The sequence below is a fragment of the Macaca fascicularis genome, chromosome 2, assembly GCF_037993035.2.
Source record: "Macaca fascicularis isolate 582-1 chromosome 2, T2T-MFA8v1.1".
Taxonomy (NCBI): domain Eukaryota; kingdom Metazoa; phylum Chordata; class Mammalia; order Primates; family Cercopithecidae; genus Macaca; species Macaca fascicularis.
In genome coordinates, this window is record NC_088376.1 from 5,460,322 (window position 1) to 5,478,931 (window position 18,610).

The 18,610-nt window shown below is 39.8% G+C and overlaps 2 long non-coding RNA genes across 2 annotated transcripts in view; one reads left to right on the top strand and one right to left on the bottom strand.

The window, feature by feature from the left end:
- The first annotated feature begins 6,845 nt into the window (after positions 1-6,845).
- Positions 6,846-18,610, top strand: part of LOC107128774 (uncharacterized) — a 50,157-nt gene continuing 38,392 nt past the window's right edge. The window contains exon 1 of the long non-coding RNA XR_001488394.4: positions 6,846-7,122. This is a non-coding gene — a long non-coding RNA (uncharacterized lncRNA). The remainder of the gene's footprint in view (positions 7,123-18,610) is intronic.
- LOC135969589 (uncharacterized) overlaps positions 7,882-18,610 on the bottom strand; it is a 59,649-nt gene continuing 48,920 nt past the window's right edge. Inside the window, exons 2-3 of the long non-coding RNA XR_010584860.1 lie at positions 15,930-16,012; positions 7,882-8,018 (exon numbers count right to left, since the gene is read on the bottom strand). This is a non-coding gene — a long non-coding RNA (uncharacterized lncRNA). The remainder of the gene's footprint in view (positions 8,019-15,929; positions 16,013-18,610) is intronic.

Genomic DNA, 18,610 nt, shown 5'->3' on the forward strand with positions numbered 1-18,610 from the left:
TTCTGCTACAATCTAAACCAATAATTCAATTAAAGATAATGTAAAGCTGTATCAGAAAATCCTTTTTCACTTTGTGCTGAGCTTGGCTTATGGGGAAGTAACATAGTAACTGGATTTTTCTTTCTCTGCCTTTGTTAGCAACTGAAATTGGAATTATTTAACTTTTTTTCTTCTAGTTTCATTTAGAGATTTAAACACCTTTTGTTGTGGTTCTCTGCAAAAGTCCATTGTATCTTTGGGGAAAAATCTCTCTCTTGCCTTATAATCTTCTTTTATCAGGAGGAAGCAAAGTCAGAATCAAGTTTCAGGAGAAAAGTCATCACTTTTGTCGCTTGACAAGAACTAAAATGTGGGGTTTTGACAGATGACAATTCATTGTGATTACAGGAATTATTTAAGTCTTGAAGGCCATACTTGAAGAGTAAGAATTTTTCTGTTTACAGGTGTAAAGTTAAAATGAAACTACAAATTGCTTGACAGCTGTATTTTCCATTGTTTTTTAGGACAGTTCTCTCCTACTTCCAGCCAGAGAGGGAATGTTTTATAGGCATGATATTCTTGTCACTGTGTAGTCAATGTAGATATAGTACAGGTGCATTCAACAAGGTTTGCAGAATATAAGAGCTAGAAAGAAACTCTAAAACTATCTAGTTTAAAGAACTCATTTTCCTGTTAGAGCAATTGAGGTCCAGAGAGAGGAGCTGCTGCTTGGCAGAGGTAACTCAAGAAATACATTGTGCCTGGGTCTTTGAATGTCTCTCAGTCAGGCATCCTCATGTCTGCTACCTCTCTGCCATTTCTATGCAATTCCTAGACATGGCGGTGAGTATGCACCTCCCAATCAGCTGTACCCAGAGCTTTGTGTGTGTGTGCTGGAGGAGGAAGATTGCTCTGTACAACGACTTGAAATAATTTAATTATTAATGGTAAAGAAGAGATCCAGCTGCTGCTGCTGCTGCTGCTGCTGCTGCTGCTGTTGAAGGCTCATCATTCTCACATCTTTAGTGACACCTCATTTATCAAACAGCATGAGAAGATGACAACTTCACAGGATGAAAAATGCTGACTTTATTTTATCGTGCCTAAGAAACGTCTTTTTCTTTGGGACAAAAAAAGTCAAAATGAAATACTTGTTTTCATAGTGTAAAAGTGCACTTCTCCCTGTAAAACTCTCCTGTTATTCCATGATATACAAAATGTTTACAGGGCTCAACTGCAAACTCATCATTGGGAACATATGTATATACACTTAGAAATCTCCATACATGTCTCGAGAACTTCCTGGAATGATTTTGAGTGGAGGAGTATTAGAGAGAAGAAGGAGCAGCAAAGCTTATTTTCCATCTAAAAATTAATTTAAAAGGTGGTTGTAACCATGTTTGCTTTTTAATTAGGCATATAAATTTTTAATAAAATTAATAAATAACATCCACACAGCACCATTTCCCAAAAAAGTAATCCATTTTCTATTACTCCCACAAGATAATCTATTAAAAATGGATTCTGTGGTTGAATGAATTTGGAAAATGCAGATAATACAGTCCCTTGAAAATTTACAACCCATGTCAGCTTTTTATGGCACTGAGGTGTCCTGCTGTCTAGAAAAATGCATTTCTCCAGGTATTTTATAACAGAGCCATTTTACTTTTTCACAGAACACACTTCTGAAAACAATGCCACAATAATACTTTTCAAAAGATCAATATGAAATATCTTTAAAATTATGAATACATTGAAAACAGTGAAATAAAAGCAAGAAAACTAATCTTGGGTTTCTAGTATTGACAGGTCTAGATTCATGCTTTAAAAAATATAAGAATGGACATAATATATGAAGTAGCTGCGTTTAGATGTTGGACATCAGACATATTCCTAAAAGAAGAAAAATGCTTTAAGTGAGCTCCAGGTTGATTGGCCTTTAGCCTGGGGCACTGCTTGGTAGGGTGAAGGGAAGTGGAGCCTGAGCAGAGCACCTTCAGCAGAGGAACAGAGATCAGAGTCTGGGGCTGCTGAGCCAGCTGGGGCTTGAGGAGTATGATCTTTGAAAGGAGGCGTGCACAGAGAAGGTGCTTGGAAATCTACATAGAGGTCCTCTTGTCTTGGGCCAAATACGATGTCACGCATGCACAGGAGAGACTCAGTGAGACCTGGCAGAAAAGAGCTTCCGGATTGTCATGTATGCCACCAAGTGAATTCCTCAAGAGAAAGTCTGAAGGTCCCACAGTGTGCCAGGAGCCATCAAACTCTGACCATCCAGACTCAGAAGACCTTGCTGAACACGGTAGGCCGTCTACCAAGACCCCCAAAAGACTCCAGCCCCAGACTAAGGGCTCCACTGGACCCCACCTAACAAAGCTTATAAACAAGCTTCAGAGGGATCCAGCCTATCTGCCAGCAAACTACTCCCGGCCATAACAAAATTTCACATTTCTTGCAGGAAGAAAAATATTCAAACTCTCAAGAGTGGAGCATTTCAAATATCCAGGATGAAATTTTAAAATCACTGGATATTTATCTTAAGAAAAGAAGCCAAAAGATATGACCTCATAACTATGCTTCTTCCTCCTCCAGCACTCTTCAACTCCTGAGCCTGCTGTTTGACCACCACTGATGTGTCCTTCTAGTTTCCCATCTTTTCTCTCTTTTCATTGCATATGACATGAAGCTCCACTAAAGGTGGGTGGCCATGGGAGTCAATAGGAGCAGACCCTGAGATGACCTGGAATTAGCAAGTAAATGCTTAAAATAGCTCTTATACATATTTATATATTTAAAATGAAAGATGGATTTAATGAGTGAACAAGTTCTCAAACTAAAAAATACAGTACCTGAAATAAAACAAAACCCCAGTAAGCTTGCAAATACATGTCATTCCTTTTAATACTTTAAAAACATCTAGTTTTAAATTACTTCCAATAATAAAGTGTTCAGTTTTAGGTTTAGATTCTGTACTTAAATTTTACAGATTCTGGAGATCTAAAAGAAACCTCAGTGCAGTTAAAAAAAAAAACTTACAACTTGTGACTGAAAAAGACATGCAGATTATATCTAGATATAAAAATTAGAACTTGGCTGTTAATGGCAAGTTATAAGTGATTCATTAGCTGGTTTAACTGTGGGGAGTCAAAAAGAATAGTTTCCTTAGTGAGACGCAATGAAAGAAAATATTTCAAAACTAAAATATGAAGCAAAAGCAAGTCATAGACAAATATGGTCACCCACGTAAAAGGAGTTTTATATGATTTTATCCTCAGTCAAAACTGGTTCTTCACATTTTCAGGAGACATTTGCCTCTTTTGATTTTATCTTTTTTTATGATGCAGCAAGTCAGCATGACAGAGCACCAACTTTTGCTGAGTATCTTCTGTCAGAAGACTTGTAAGATCCTTTGGATCTTGCGTCAGAAAAGTCAATCGGCATTGCTAAATGGTGCATTGGGAGGTGTAAAGAAGAGCTATATCCCGTAGCCTGTGGATTCTCATTGCAGGAACGAAGTTGCCTCTATTCCTTAACACAGTGAGAAGACAAGGAGAGGCAGAGCTGTAGTCCACTGGAAGTGGAGTGTAATGTCTCTTATCACTGACATCGGTTACAATCACCAGCACATGGTAATAATGAAAAGTAGATCGACTTCTGGTTGGTTTTAAAATTCTCCATAAGGGTTACTTCCATTGTCTCTCCCCTCCCAAGATACACCACCACCTGAACATTTTGCTAGTTACTTTTATAGGCCATCCTTTTTTCATTTTCTTGGGTATTAAAATCATCAGTTGAAATAATGCTCTTACACGCTGTGCTCTAGAGCAGATTTCATTAAGGGACCGAGTTTATCCCAGGAGCTTTAATTGTGTCTTATATGGACCTATTTTTCATTGTCCTCAAGAGACAAAATGTTCTCATGCACAGACTCTAAGGATGATATAGAAAAATCTGGTAAACTTAATAATGTTACATTTATATAGCAACTACATAATTTTTTAGATTCAAATTTCATTTAAAACTCTTAGTGCTGTTGTATCCTTATAGATGTAGACAGATATTATTACTTTCATTTGACACATGATGAAACTAAGGCCCAGAAAGTAAACTGTCTAAAGTCATAAAGCTCATTAGTGACAGTGAGGGGACTGGACTCCACTCTTACATTGCCCAGTTCTGGTTTCTTTCTAGTGAATGATGCTGCACCATTTGTATGTCTAGTCTAGTTAATTACTCCTTTTAATAAGAGACTATCAAGAAAGATCTATTGTAAATTTAGATACTTATCTTTAATATTCCCATTTAACCAATAGGGAAGCCAAAGCTTGGGAACGGTAACTAACATTTAAGGTCAAGGTGCAGCTTGTTGCCTTAGGATGGGAAGTTGAGCTCTATACCAAGATGCAAGGCTTGATAACCAAGCCTGGGAGTGTCGCCTGCATGGATAAGGACTCTGGCCTACCGTGAGGATTCAGGCTCATGGCAGCAGTGGGAAGGTAGGAAGATGTGACCTGGAGGAAAGTTTGTTCTTTCCAGCCCAGGGGAATAGAGGTAGAAGAAAGGTATCTGGGGCAGAGAAGTCGTTGGGGGCTGTGAAAAGGCCCAGTGTCCTGACTTCTCAGCTCTGGGCTTCAGGCTGCACAGAAGGAGGTGTTTTACACAAGCTATGGTGGAGCCTAAGAGCGGAGCAAACACAGCTTGTTCCTTATTTCATGCTATGAAAAGAATTCCCCTGCTGGACTGAATTCCCCATACCAACCATATCAGAATAAATTTATCAACACAATTAGATAGAAAGAAGCTTTGAAATTTAGTTTTCCTAAGCATCTCCAAGTCCTCGTTTAGAATACACCACCTTATTTCTACCTAAAAGCTAAGCACTTTGAATTGACCTGAGGAATGAAGCCCTTAGCCTCATGGGGCCAAGGGCTTATACAGACATACACTTGTACTGCCTCCTAGTGGGAGGTCTCAGAAATAACTGACTTGAGATGCAGATGGCTTGCCACAGAACCCTGTAGCAATGGAAGAGGAAACCCCACAGTAGAGGCTGGGGCTGAACTGCTTGGGTCAGGATGCCACACAGAGGACATGGCAGACACTCAAGGGTCTAAAACGCTACTTGAGAGTATTTCTGTGGAGGCAGCCAGGGAGCATCACTAGGCTGTGATCAACCCAAGAGAGATCAGATGACAGTACACAGACACACCAGTGAGAACAGACAATTCCTCAGAGACCAGAAGAACCAGCAGATGGTATAAGGAAGCCAAGTAAATCTGATCATTCTTCTGTCTTTCTCAAAATCATGGTGTTGCATAAGCTTCTTCCTTCAGAAAGGAGAGTCAAGCAGAGAATTTTCGCTTAAACTAGAACATTATCTGAAGCAACTCTTTAAATCACTGCATTGGAGTATGTTTTTTTAATCTTTAAATAATCTCAAACTTACAGAAGAACTGCAAATACAGTATAAAAACTGTACTCCCTCAGAACCATTTGTGACTAACTTGCTGAAATGATACATCTTAAGACCAAAATAAATCAATATATCATATTTCAAAAAAAAAACCAAGAAAATTATCCTCTATGACTACACTACAAATATTAAAATTAGGGAATCAATACTGATAAATTGCTATCATTTTATCCTCAGGCTCCATTCCAACTTCAGGAATTGTCACAATAATGTCCTTTATGGCAAAAGGATGCAGTTCAGAATTGCACGATGCATGTCTTTATTTGTATCTGGAACACTTTCATGGCCTTGACTTTTTGAAGATTAAAGGCTAATTTGTAGAATATTCCTCAATTTAGGTTTTCTGATGTTCCCTTGCAATGAGATCTAGATTGTTTACTTCTGGCAAGAATATTCCAGAAGTGATGCTGTGTATTTCTCATCGCGTCTAATCAGGTGGCGTATGATTTTCAGTTTGTTCCATTACTGATAATGTTCACTTTGATCGCTCCATTAAAGTCTGCCTTATCCATGGTAAGGGTACTCTTTTTCCCTTTTCAATTAACTGTTATTTTGTGGAAAGGTACTTTGAAACTATTTAAATATCCTGCTCTTTCCATACGTTTAGTTTACTTATAAATTGACTCATATTTTCTTGTGTTTATTGGGTTGTAATTCTTTCCTATCCTCATGTATGTTGATGCTCTGTGTCCTTTTGATATACCCGTTTCTTTCTTCAAGCACTTCCTTAGTTTTCTGGCAAACGGGTGCTCCAGACTCTGATCTACCTTGCTCAACTCCACCTAATGACTTCAGGACTGAATTGTTCAGGAAGGGAAGAGAAGGGAAGAGGAAGAGCTGACAAAGTTAATTTCTATCCTCCTTACCTCCCTATCCGATGTATGAAACTTCAAAGGAAACCAAAGTGCTTATCCTCTGCTATTGTGGATGGTAGTGTAAGGACATTTAAAACCTTGCTAAATCTATGTTACCAGGGAGAAGTGTTAGGAGACCCGTATTCACAGCTCATAGACTTCGTGGATTCCCTGGGTTGGTTACTTGTGTTCACGTTTTGTTCATCTCTCTATAGCGCTTAGCAACAAATCTGTGAAACAGCAGTAACATGAATCTGTTTTAGGATCTTCAATAATGGAAGAAGTGGTGAAACTTTAATACTATTCTAAAGTGAGTTCAGGGATTGGGCACAAGAGAGAAGGTACACTGGTAAATAAGCCCAAATCTCTGGAGTCTGAGAAAATGGAAAAAATGGAGAACACCAAAACTTGTCCAGGACCCAAAGGAGACCTGATGGCTTAAGAAGCAGAGGACAGTGCCTTGCCAGCAGCCCTGCACAGCTTCTCCCAGGGTAGAGGACGGCACCTTGCCAGCAGCCCTGCACGGCTTCTCCCAGGGTAGAGGACGGCACCTTGCCAGCAGCCCTGCACAACTTCTCCCAGGGTAGAGGACAGCACCTTGCCAGCAGCCCTGCACGGCTTCTCCCAGGGTAGAGGACAGCACCTTGCCAGCAGCCCTGCACGACTTCTCCCAGGGTAGAGGACAGCACCTTGCCAGCAGCCCTGCACGACTTCTCCCAGGGTTCGCAGTGTTCCTGGAGATTACAGGCCAGGCGACAACACTAGCGGTTCTACACCCTCAAAGCGGCTGCTTTTTCATAGAGAAATACAACCTGGGTAAGATAAATTTTTAATAACGTTTTCTCTCTGGGAAGTGGTGTTTTGAACAATATTCATTTTCTAGGTTTTTACATTTGTGATATGTTGGGGTATTTTACAAAATACATATTTTTTGTAATGAGAAAAATTACAGATGTAAGAAATAAAAAGTTAATGAATAGGGTGCTAAGTGGTTTATTAAAATATCGCATTTAGTTTTTTCTAAGATATAGTGTTACATTTAGTAAAATGTATACATCTTAAATATATAACTAGGTGGATTTTTACTTATGTGTACATTCCAGTAGCCACCATTTGGATCAAGATAGAGAATATTTCTGTCATTTAAGAGAGTTTTTTTGCATCTCTTCCTAGCCAATCACCAACCAAGGCACCACTCTTCTGACTTGTATCACATAGGTTATGTTCAGGAAGCAGGTCCCAGCTCTGCTTTGACCCTTAATGTACAGTGCCAACCTACACAAGTCCCTCTTCCACTGTGTGTCTCAGGAAATGGACTAAAAGAACTTCATGAACCCTTTCCGTTGTACTATTCCACAAAAAAATATGATAAGTAGGGCATTTTCTCCAAGAGTTGTTAATAATTGAGCAGAAAGAATTATCTACCAACTTCCATACCTGACTCCATCTACCAAGCCACAGGGCTTTTGCAAAAATTAGTTCCTGAAGCTGAATCAAATAGTTAACTCAAATGTGAAGGGGATGCTTAATTTTGAAATATTAGGTTAAGGCTTCACTCATTCACTTATTCTACCAAAACTTTTTATTTTTACTATTTGTGACTTGCCCAACCTTTGTTTGGCAGGAAAAGGGCTTCTCTGGGGAGGCAACGATAGTCACAGCGGTGCCTGCTCCTCAGTCTCGTGGAAGAATGTGAACACAGGTCCAGGTGCCTGTAATGGAGGAAAGAAGTTATCAAGGTCACGAGAGAGAAACAGATACAGTTCTAAGAGGGGAGAAAACTCCGTTTCAGCTGGAACATTAGCTCAGGCTTCATGGAAGGGAAAGGGGGCGTGACTGAAGAGCTAGGCCTTGAACGATAAGCAGTAGTTGGATGCAGAGAAATGGAGTTTACTCAAAAAATGTGCTCTTCTTTCATAAGGGTGACATGCTTCAGCTACAGGGCTTGCATAGGGAATTCTTTCTTCCAGCAAGATTAATGGTTTTGTGCTGAGGTCCCCACAGATTCTACCTGATTTATATCTGCCAGTCTGAAGGCCATGATTAGGGAAGTTTTTTGTGTAACAAATTGACGTCAAGTAATCTTTCACACATCATATGAAGAAATTAAGACATACAGAGAAAATTTCATGTTCGCAGGGCAGCTGTATATGAGTGATTCTGGTCACAACCCTCAAGGCAATTCTGTGTATTCTGTGTACACCCAAAGGGCTCCGAAGTTGTCTGGTTGGGCTGAACTGTAGATGTCTGTCCCAATGCCATGGGATTTTCTTTTCTGGAGGAAAATAGTACATCATAAATGTTGTCTTTTTCTTGTATTGCTGGTGTGAGTGTTTCTTTATTGATCTGACATTTGTATTATTGACTCTGAAAACATTGAGTGGCCCAAGACCTCACTTCACTGATTTCTGTGTCGAAAAACATATCCAGAGATCTTCAGATTTGAGCTCTCTTGGGGTGCTCCCCTGTGCTGTCACTGTGCATGAAAAAATCTTTAAATGAAGGCAGTGAGCCAAGAACCATATGCCTGGGCTCTCAAAGGAAGTCAGGAAAGGGAAAGTCACAGTTATTGGTTTTCTTTTGCTATTTATTCATTTTTAACAATATATTTAAAATTTTTTTTTACCCACAATTTGATCTACATTATCATAACGTTTTTATTGCATATTATATTTTTCCTAATAGAAAAAAATTTCTTTTGAATAAACATATATTAAGCTCCACTTACATGATAGGAGCTGATATTCTACGGAAATGCAGAAGAAAGAAGATTATAATTTCTCTGCATCATGTATCATATCACTCTCTATGTACAGGTAGTTTTCTAGGTGCTGGGGAGGGAGACAGGGTCTCAGAGGTGATCTCTTACAACCCTGCATTTTTTGGATGTAGAAATTACAGCTCAGAGATGTTATGTAATTTAATCAAGGTCTTGTGGCTAATACATTTCACAACTAGGATATGACCTTCTTTCCTAGATTAGTAGGCTTTCCATGACCAAAAATGTTCTTTTCATAGGAATAAAAGCAAATCTGGCCAATGTTTTCCTGAATTTGACGTATTTTGATAGGCTACGAACTGTTGGCTAGGGAACTTGAGTAATCTCTTCTCAATAGAACAGTATAGATTGCACTGGAACCATCAGATTTGTCTTGCCAAAGTGTGTTCACAAAGTCAGTTTGCATAGTTTGGAGTGGGAAAGTCATACAGCCAAGAGAGAATATATATTGATGAGAGAAAGACATTTTGCTACAGGATTTAACTTGAACGAATTTATTTATAATAGGTAAAAACTAAAAGGACCAAAATATGATCTGTTTCTAAAAGGGACAGTTGGTACCCACAGTATTATAGTGACTGCCCAAGCTACATATGTAACTAGAGTCAGAAATAATTTCAGGCTAGCAAATATATTACTGTCTTATCCTAGCCTCCATCAATTGAAATATGACTGCTACTATTATTCATGCTCTCTTTACCTCTACTTTCCCCTGTTTGGATCTAATCTGAACAAAAACAGACAGCCCTCATTTTTCATACACCAATCTACATAAGCACAGAACCACAGATTACTTTTTTTAATGTAAGTTCTAGGGTACATGTGCACAACGTGCAGGTTTGTTACATAGGTATACATGTACCATGTTGGTTTGCTACACCCATCAACTCGTCATTTACATTAGGTATTTATCCTAATGCTATCCCTCCCCCAGCCCCCCACCCCATGACAGACCCTGGAGTGTGATGTTCCCTGCCCTGTGTCCAAGTGTTCTCATTGTTCGATTCCCATCTATGAGTGACAACATGCGGTGTTTGGTTTTCTGTTCTTGCGACAGTTTGCTGAGAATGATGGTTTCCAGCTGCATCCATGTCCCTGCAAAGGACATGAACTCATCATTTTTATGGCTGCATAGTATTCCATGGTATATATGTGGCACATTTTCTTAATCCAGTCTATCATTGATGGACATTTGGGCTGGTTCCAAGTCTTTGCTATTATGAATAGTGCTGCAATAAACATATCAGTGCATGTGTCTTTATAGCAGCATGATTTATAATCCTTTGGGTATATACCCAGTAATGGGATTGCTGGGTCAAATGGTATTTCTATTTCTAGATCCTTGACAAATCACCACACTGTCTTCCACAATGTATGAACCAATTTACACTCCCATCAACAGTTTAAAAGCATTCCTACTTCTCCACATTCACTCCAGCTGTTGTTTCCTGACTTTTTAATGATCGCCATTCTAACTGTTGTGAGATGGTATCTCATTGTGGTTTTGATTTGCATTTCTCTGATGATCACTGATAATGAGCACTTTTCCATGTGTCTGTTGGCTGCATAAATGTCTTGTTTTGAGAAGTGCCTGTTTATATCCTTTGCCCACTTTTTGATGGGGTTGTTTTTTTCTTGTAAATTTGTTTAAGTTCTTTGGAGATTCTGGGTATTAGCCCTTTGTCAGATGAGTAGATTGCAAAAATTTTCTCCCATTCTGTAGGTTGCCTGTTCACTCTGATGGTAGTTTCTTTTGCTGTGCAGAAGCCCTTTAGTTTAATTAGATCCCATTTGTCAATTTTGGCTTTTGTGGTGATGGCTTTTGGTGTTTTAGTCATGAAGTCCTTGCCCATGCCTATGTCCTAAATGGTATTGCCGAGGTTTTCTTCTCGGGTTTTTATGGTTTTAGCTCTAACATTTAAGTCTTTAATCCATCTTGAGTTAATTTTTGTATAAGGTGTAAGGAAGGGATCCAGTTTTAGCTTTCTTCATATGGCTAGTCAGTTTTCCCAGCACCATTTATTAAATAGGGAATCCTTTCTCCATTTCTTGTTTTTGTCAGGTTTGTCAAAGATCAGATGGTTGTAGATGTGTGGTGTTATTTCCGAGGCTTCTGTTCTGTTCCATTGGTCTATATATCTGATTTGGTACCAGTACCATGCTGTTTTGGTTACTGTAGCCTTGTAGTATTGTTTGAAGTCAGGTAGCGTGATGCCTCCAGCTTTGTACTTTTGGCTTAGGATTGTCTTGGCAATGCAGGCTCTTTTTTGGTTCCATATGAACTTTAAAGTAGTTTTTTCCAATTCTGTGAAGGAAGTCATTGGTAGCTTGATGGCTATGGCACTGAATCTATAAACTACCTTGGCAGTATGGCCATTTTCATGATACTGATTTTTCCTATCCATGAGCATGAAATGTTCTTCCATTTGTTTGTGTCCTCTTTTATTTCATTGAGCAGTGGTTTGTAGTTTTCCTTGAAGAGGTCCTTCATATCCCTTGTAAGTTGGATTCCTAGGTATTTTATTCTCTTTGAAGCAATTGTGGTTGGGAGTTCACTCATGATTTGGCTCTCTGTTTGTCTGTTATTGGTGTATAGGAATGCTTGTGATTTTTGCACATTGATTTTGTATCCTGAGAATTTCCTGAAGTTGCTTATCACCTTAAGGAGATTTTGGGCTGAGACGATGGGGTTTTCTAAATATACAATCACATCCTCTGCAAACAGGGACAATTTGACTTCCTCCTTCCTATTTGAATACCCTTCATTTCTTTCTCTTGCCTATTTCCCTGGCCAGAACTTCCAATACTATGTTGAATAGGAGTGGTGAGAGAGGGCATCCTTGTCTTGTGCCAGTTTTCAAAGGGAATGCTTCCAGTTTTTGCCCATTCAGTATGATATTGGCTGTGGGTTTGTCATAAATAACTCTTATTATTTTGAGATACATTCCATCAATATCTGGTTTATTGAGAGTTTTTAGCATGAAGGGGTGTTGAATTTTGTGGAAGGCCTTTTCTGCATCTATTGAGATAATCATGTGGTTTTTGTCATTGGTTCTGTTTATGTGACTGATTATATTTATTGATTTGAGTATATTGAACCAGCCTTGCATCCCAGGGATGAAGCTAACTTGATCGTGGTGAATATCTTTTTGATGTGCTGCTAGATTCAGTTTGCCAGTATTTTATTTAGGATTTTTGCCTTGATGTTCATCATGGATATTGATCTAAAATTCTCTTTTTTGTTGTTGTGCCTCTGCCAGGTTTTGGTATCAGGAAGATGCTGACCTCATAAAATGAGTTAAGGAGGATTCCCTCTTTTTCTATTGATTGGAACAGTTTCAGAAGGAATAATACCAGCTCCTGTTTGTACCTCTGGTAGATTCAGCTGTGAATTTGGTCCTGGACATTTTTTGGTTGATAGGCTATTAATTATTGCCTCAATTTCAGAGTTATTGGTCTATTCAGAGATTCAACTTCTTCCTGGTTTAGTCTTGGGAGGGTGTATGTGTCCAGGAATTTATCCATTTCTTCTAGATTTTCTAGTTTTTTTTTTTTTTTTTTTTCTTTTGGCACAGAGGTGTTTATAGTACTCTCTGATGGTAGGTTATGTTTCTGTGGGATCGGTGGTGATATCCCCTTTATCATCTTTTATTGCATCTATTTGATTCTTCTCTCTTTTCTTCTTTAGTCTTGCTAGTGGTCTACCAATTTTGTTGATCTTTTCAAAAAACCAGCTCTTGGATTCATTGATTTTTGAAGGGATTTTTGTGTCTCTATCTCCTTCAGTTCTGCTATGATCTTAATTATTTATTGCTTTCTGCTAGCTTTTGAATGTGTTTGCTCTTGCTTCTCTAGTTCTTTTAATTGTGATGTTAGGGTGTCAATTTTAGATCTTTCCTGCTCTCTCTTGTGGGCATTTATAGTGCTATAAATTTCCCTCTACACACTGCTTTAAATGTTCCCAGAGATTCTGATACATTGCATCTTTGTTCTCATTGGTTTCAAAGAACATCTGTATTTCTGCCTTCATTTGATTATTTACCTAGTTGTCATTCAGGAGCAGGTTGTTCAGTTTACATGTAGTTGTGTGGTTTTGAGTGAGTTTCTTAATCCTGAGTTCTAATTTGATTGCACTGTGGTCTGAAAGACAGTTTGTTGTGATTTCTGTTCTTTTACATTTGCTGAGGAGAGCTTTACTTTCAATTATGTGATCAATTATAAAACAAGTGCGATGTGTTGCTGAGAAGAATGTATATTCTGTTGATTTGGAATGGAGAGTTCTGTAGATGTCTATTAGGTCTACTTGGTGCAGAGCTGAGTTCAAGCACTGGATATCCATGTTAACCTTCTGTCTCAATGATCTGTCTAATATTGACAGTGGAGTGTTAAAATCTCCCATTATTATTGTTTGGGAGTCTAAGTCTCTTTGTAGGTCTCTAAGGACTTGCTTTATGAATCTGGGTGCTCCTGTATTGGGTACATATATGTTTAAGATAGTTCGCTCTTCTTGTTGAATTGATCCCTTTACCATTATGTAATGGCCTTCTTTGTCTCTTTTGATCTTTGTTGGTTTAAAGTATGTTTTATCAAAGACTAGGATTGCAACCCCTGCTTTTTTTTGTTTTCCATTTGCTTGGTAGATCTTCCCCATCCTTTTATTTTGAGCCTATGTGTGTCTCTGCATGTGAGATGGGTCTCCTGAATACAGCACAGTCTTGACTCTTTATCCAATTTGCCAGTCTGTGTCTTTTAATTGGGGCATTCAGCTCATTTACGTTTAAGGTTAAAATTGTTATGTGTGAATTTGATCCTGTCATTATGATGTTAGCTGGTTATTTTGCCTGTTAGTTGATGCAGTTTCTTCCTAGCATCGATGGTCTTTACAATGTGGCATGTTTTTGCAGTGGCTGGTTATTCCTTTCCATGTTTAGTGCTTCCTTCAGGAGCTCTTGTAAGGCAGGCCTGGTGGTGACAAAATCTCTCAGCAGTTGCTTGTCTGTAAAGGATTTTATTTCTCCTTCACTTATGAAGCTTAGCTTGGCTGGATATGAAATTCTGGGTTAAAAATTCTTTTCCTTAAGAATGTTGAATATCAGCCCCACTCTCTTCTGGCTTGTAGAGTTTCTGCTGAGAGATCTGCTGTTAGTCTGATGGGCTTCCCTTCATGGGTAACCCGACCTTTCTCTCTGGCTGCCCTTAACATTTTTTCCTTCATTTCAACCTTGGTGACTCTGACAATTATGTGTCTTGAGATTGCTCTTCTTGAGGAGTATCTTTGTGGTGTTCTCTCTATTTCTTGAATTTGAATGTTGGCCTGCCTTGCTATGTTGGGGAAGTTCTCCTGTTTGATATCCTAAGGAGTGTTTTCCAACTTGGTTCCATTCTCCCCAACACTTTCAGATACACCAATCAAACATAGAGTTGGTCTTTTCACATAGTCCTATATTTCTTGAAGGCTTTGTTCATTTCTTTTTACTCTTTTTTTTCTAAACTTGTCTTCTCACTTTATTTCATTTATTTGATTTTCAATCACTAATACCCTTTCTTCCACTTGATTGAATCAGCTATTAAAGCTTGTGCATGCATCACGAGGTTCTTGTGCCATGGTTTTCAGCCCCGTCAGGTCATTTAAGGTCTTCTCTACACTGTTTATTCTAGTTAGCCGTTCATCTACCCTTTTTTCAAGGTTTTTAGCTTCCTTGTGATGGGTTAGAACATGCTCCTTTAGCTTGGAGAAGTTTGTTATTACCGACCTTCTGAAGCCTACTTCTGTCAACTCGTCAAAGTCATTCTCCATCCAGTTTTGTTCCATTGCTGGCAAGGAGCTGCAATCCTTTGGAGGAGAAGAGATGCTCTGGTTTTTAGAATTTTCAGCTTTTCTGCTCTGGTTTCTCCCCATCTTTGTGGTTTTATCTACCTTTGGTCTTTGATGCTGGTGACGTACAGAGAGGTTTTGCTGTAGATGACCTTTTTGTTGATGTTGATGCTATTCCTTTCTGTTTGTTAGTTTTCCTTCTAACAGTCAGGTCCCTCAGCTACAGGTCTGTTGGAGTTTGCTGGAGGTCCACTCCAGACCCTGTTTGCCTGGGTATCACCAGTGGAGGCTGCAGAACAGCAAATACGGCAGAACAGCAAATATTGCTGCCTGATCCTTCCTCTGGGAGCTTTGTCCCAGAGGGGCACCCACCTGTATGAGGTGCCTGTCAGTCCCTACTGGGAGGTGTCTCCCAGTTAGGCTACACAGGAGTTAAGGACCCACTTGAGGAGGCAGTCTGTCTGTTCTCAGAGCTCAAACACCATGCTGGGAGAACCACTGCTCTCTTCAGAGCTGTCAGACAGGGATGTTTAAGTCTGCAGAAGTTGTCTGCTGCCTTTTGTTCAGTTATGCCCTGCCCACAGAGGTGGAGTCTATAGAGGCAGTAGGCCTTGCTGAGCTGTGGTGGGCTCTGCCCCGTTCAAGCTTCCCAGCCGCTTTGTTTACCTATTCAAGCCTCAGCAATGGCAGATACCCCTCCCTCCCCCAGCCAGGCTGCCGCCTCACAGTTCAATCTCAGATGGCTGTACTAGCAGTGAGCAAGGCTCTGTGGGCATGGGACCCACCGAGTCAGGCACAGGAGAGAATCTCCTTGTTTGCTGGTTGCTAAGACCTTGGGAAAAGCACAATATTTGGGCTGGAGTGTCCCGTTTTTCCCACTACAGTCCGTCACAGCTTCCCTTGTCTAGGAAAGGGAAATCCCACGACCCCTTGCGCTTCCCAGGTGAGGCAGCACCCTGCCCTGCTTCAGCTCGCCCTCCGTGGGCTGTACTCACTGTCCGACCAGTCCCAAAGAGATGAACCAGATACCTCAGTTAGAAATGCAGAAATCACCCGTCTTCTGCGTCGCTCACGCTGGGAGCTGCAGACCGGAGCTGTTCCTGTTCAGACATCTTGGGATGGAAGCCCACAGATTACTTTTTTAAAGCATGATTTCAATGCTATTTATTCATTAGCTCATTTTAAAATTCATTTAGCAAACTTATATGGAGCATCCAGCTGTTAAGTGTATCAGGTTCAGTCCTTGACATAGAGGATACAGTAATAAAAAGAAAAGACTAAATCCCTGCGGTCAGAAAATTTACATGACAGTGGGAGAAGAAAGGTATAAACAAAAACATACAGAACATGTTGGTCGTTAATAAGAGCTCAGAAGAAAACTTAATTGCATTATGAGGTGCAGAGGAAAAGATTGGCAGGTGGAGGCTGTATTTATAGATACTAGTTGAGGAAACCCTTTCCAAAAGGATGACATAAGATGAGGCCTGAGTGAAGTGAGAAACTGAGTCATTAGCAATAGCATTCCAGTCAGAGGTAACAGCGAGTGCTATGACCCTGAATATGCTTAACGTGCTGAAGAAGAGCAACGTGGTCATTATGGCCAAAGGAAAGAATTGGGAAGTAAATCATGCAAGGCTCTATGATTAGAAGCCACTGGACATTGTAAGCAGAGGAATGGAATTTTTTTCATTTTTATCTTGAAAGGCTCATTCTGGTTGTTGAGTGTAGATGGTAACTAATGGGCAAGGGAGGGCAGAGTTTTCTTTCAGAAAGCCATTTAATAGATAGGGTCTATGGAAGATTGAAGCCTTGGACCAGGGTGGCAGGATGGAAGAGCTGGGAAGTGACCTGATTCTGGATATAATGTGATGATGAAGTCAATAGGAATCGCTAATGGATTGACTAAGACTTATGGAATAAGGAAAGGGGTCAAAGTAGGTGTCAGAATTACAATGGTAACTAAAACGGACAGGGCCCTGACCTCAGGGAGTTTATCTACTGGTGGAATAGGCAGCCAGTAAGCAAATAAATGTGATTACATTTTGTGATGAGTACTGAAAAGGAGACAGCAGTTATGTTGCTACAAAATAACAAGGGGTACCTGCTTATAGCAGAGGAGTCAGGGGCAGCCTCTACGAGAAAGGGGTATTTAAGCTAAAGCCTGAAGAATGAGAAGGAACCTGCCATGCAAAGATGCAGGGGTACAGTGATCAGGAGGCTCCAGCAAACATAATAGCCTGGAGGTCTCAGGGCTGAAAAGAAGAAGTCAGGAATTAAAGCCGTCTGCCCAGTCTTAAACCTGTTGTATTCAACTCTTACCTGCTCTAGCACAATGGTTTTCCGGATGTGATCTGTGGACCCCAGAGTTCCCTGAGACCTTTTGAGGGCTTTCTACGAGGTCAAAACTCTTTTCATGCAAATACTAAGACATTATTTTCACTTTTCCTACACATTCTCTCATGAGTATACAGTGTTTTTCAAAGGCTACAAGGTATATAATGTCACAACAGATTTTTTTTTTTGAGGTGGACAGGGTCTCACTGCACTCTAGCAGTGATGCAATCACACTGGTGCAATCACAGCTCACTGCAGCCTTGAACTCCTGCCTCAGCCACCCAAGGAGCTGGAACTATGGGTACATGTCCGCATGCCTGGCTAATTTTTTTTTTTTTTTGGTAGAGGGGGGAGGTCTCCCTACGTTGCCTAGGATGGTCTCGAAATCCTGGCCTTAAGCCATCCTCCCGCCTCGACTTCCCGAAGTGATCACAACAGATTAAATGCAAAGCAAATATGAAAATCCAGCTGCCTTCAGTTAAGCCAGGCATTAAAGAAATGTGGCCAAATGTAAAGCAATGTCACTCTTCTAACTAAATTATTTCTATTTTGTGGAAGAATCATTTTTCATAACATATAATTTGTGTTAACAAGAGAAAGGGTTATTAATGTTATTTTTTAACAAAGTAATAAATATTTTTAATTGTTCAGTATTGAATAACGTAAATATAAATGAAAATAATCCACAAAAACAAAGGTTCTTTGGGTCCTCCGTGATTTCTAAATGTGTAAACATCTTAAGACCACAAATCTGAGAACTGCTACTCTAGTACTAATGTTAAAGCTCTCTCCAATTTTCTACTTTGTCTCCACATATAAAATACCTTTAACACACAGAACTTTCTGTAACAAACAGTAGAAACAGTTACCAACATTTATTGAGTATTTACTACATTCTAGGCATGTCCTAAGCGTTCCACATATTTTAACTAATTTAATCCTCTCAAACAAACCCATGTATTGGATAATTTTATTCTATCCATTTTAGGAGGAAGAGACCCAGGAACAGAGACATGAAAACTTGCCCCAGGCCACACAACTAGTAAGTGATAGAACGGATAACCCAAGCAGTCTTGCTCTTTAGAAAACATCTCTATCCGCCAGCAGTAATTTAATACGTATGAACAAATAAAAGAAGATTTAGTTCGAATGCTATGGAAACCTCCCTTGAAAGGGATGACAGTAGCTCCACCTGTCTGGTGGATCCAGGTCAAGCAGAGTGGTGGCCTGAAATATAATGCGGTAAGAAGCACCAAAGGCAGGCGAGAACCCTGGCCAGGGCGCAGTGAGCATTGAGCCATAGAAACTCAACTCTGCCATGTCCCACAGGCAAGCGTGAATCAGGATGACAGTCAATGCCACAAAATCCAAAGCCG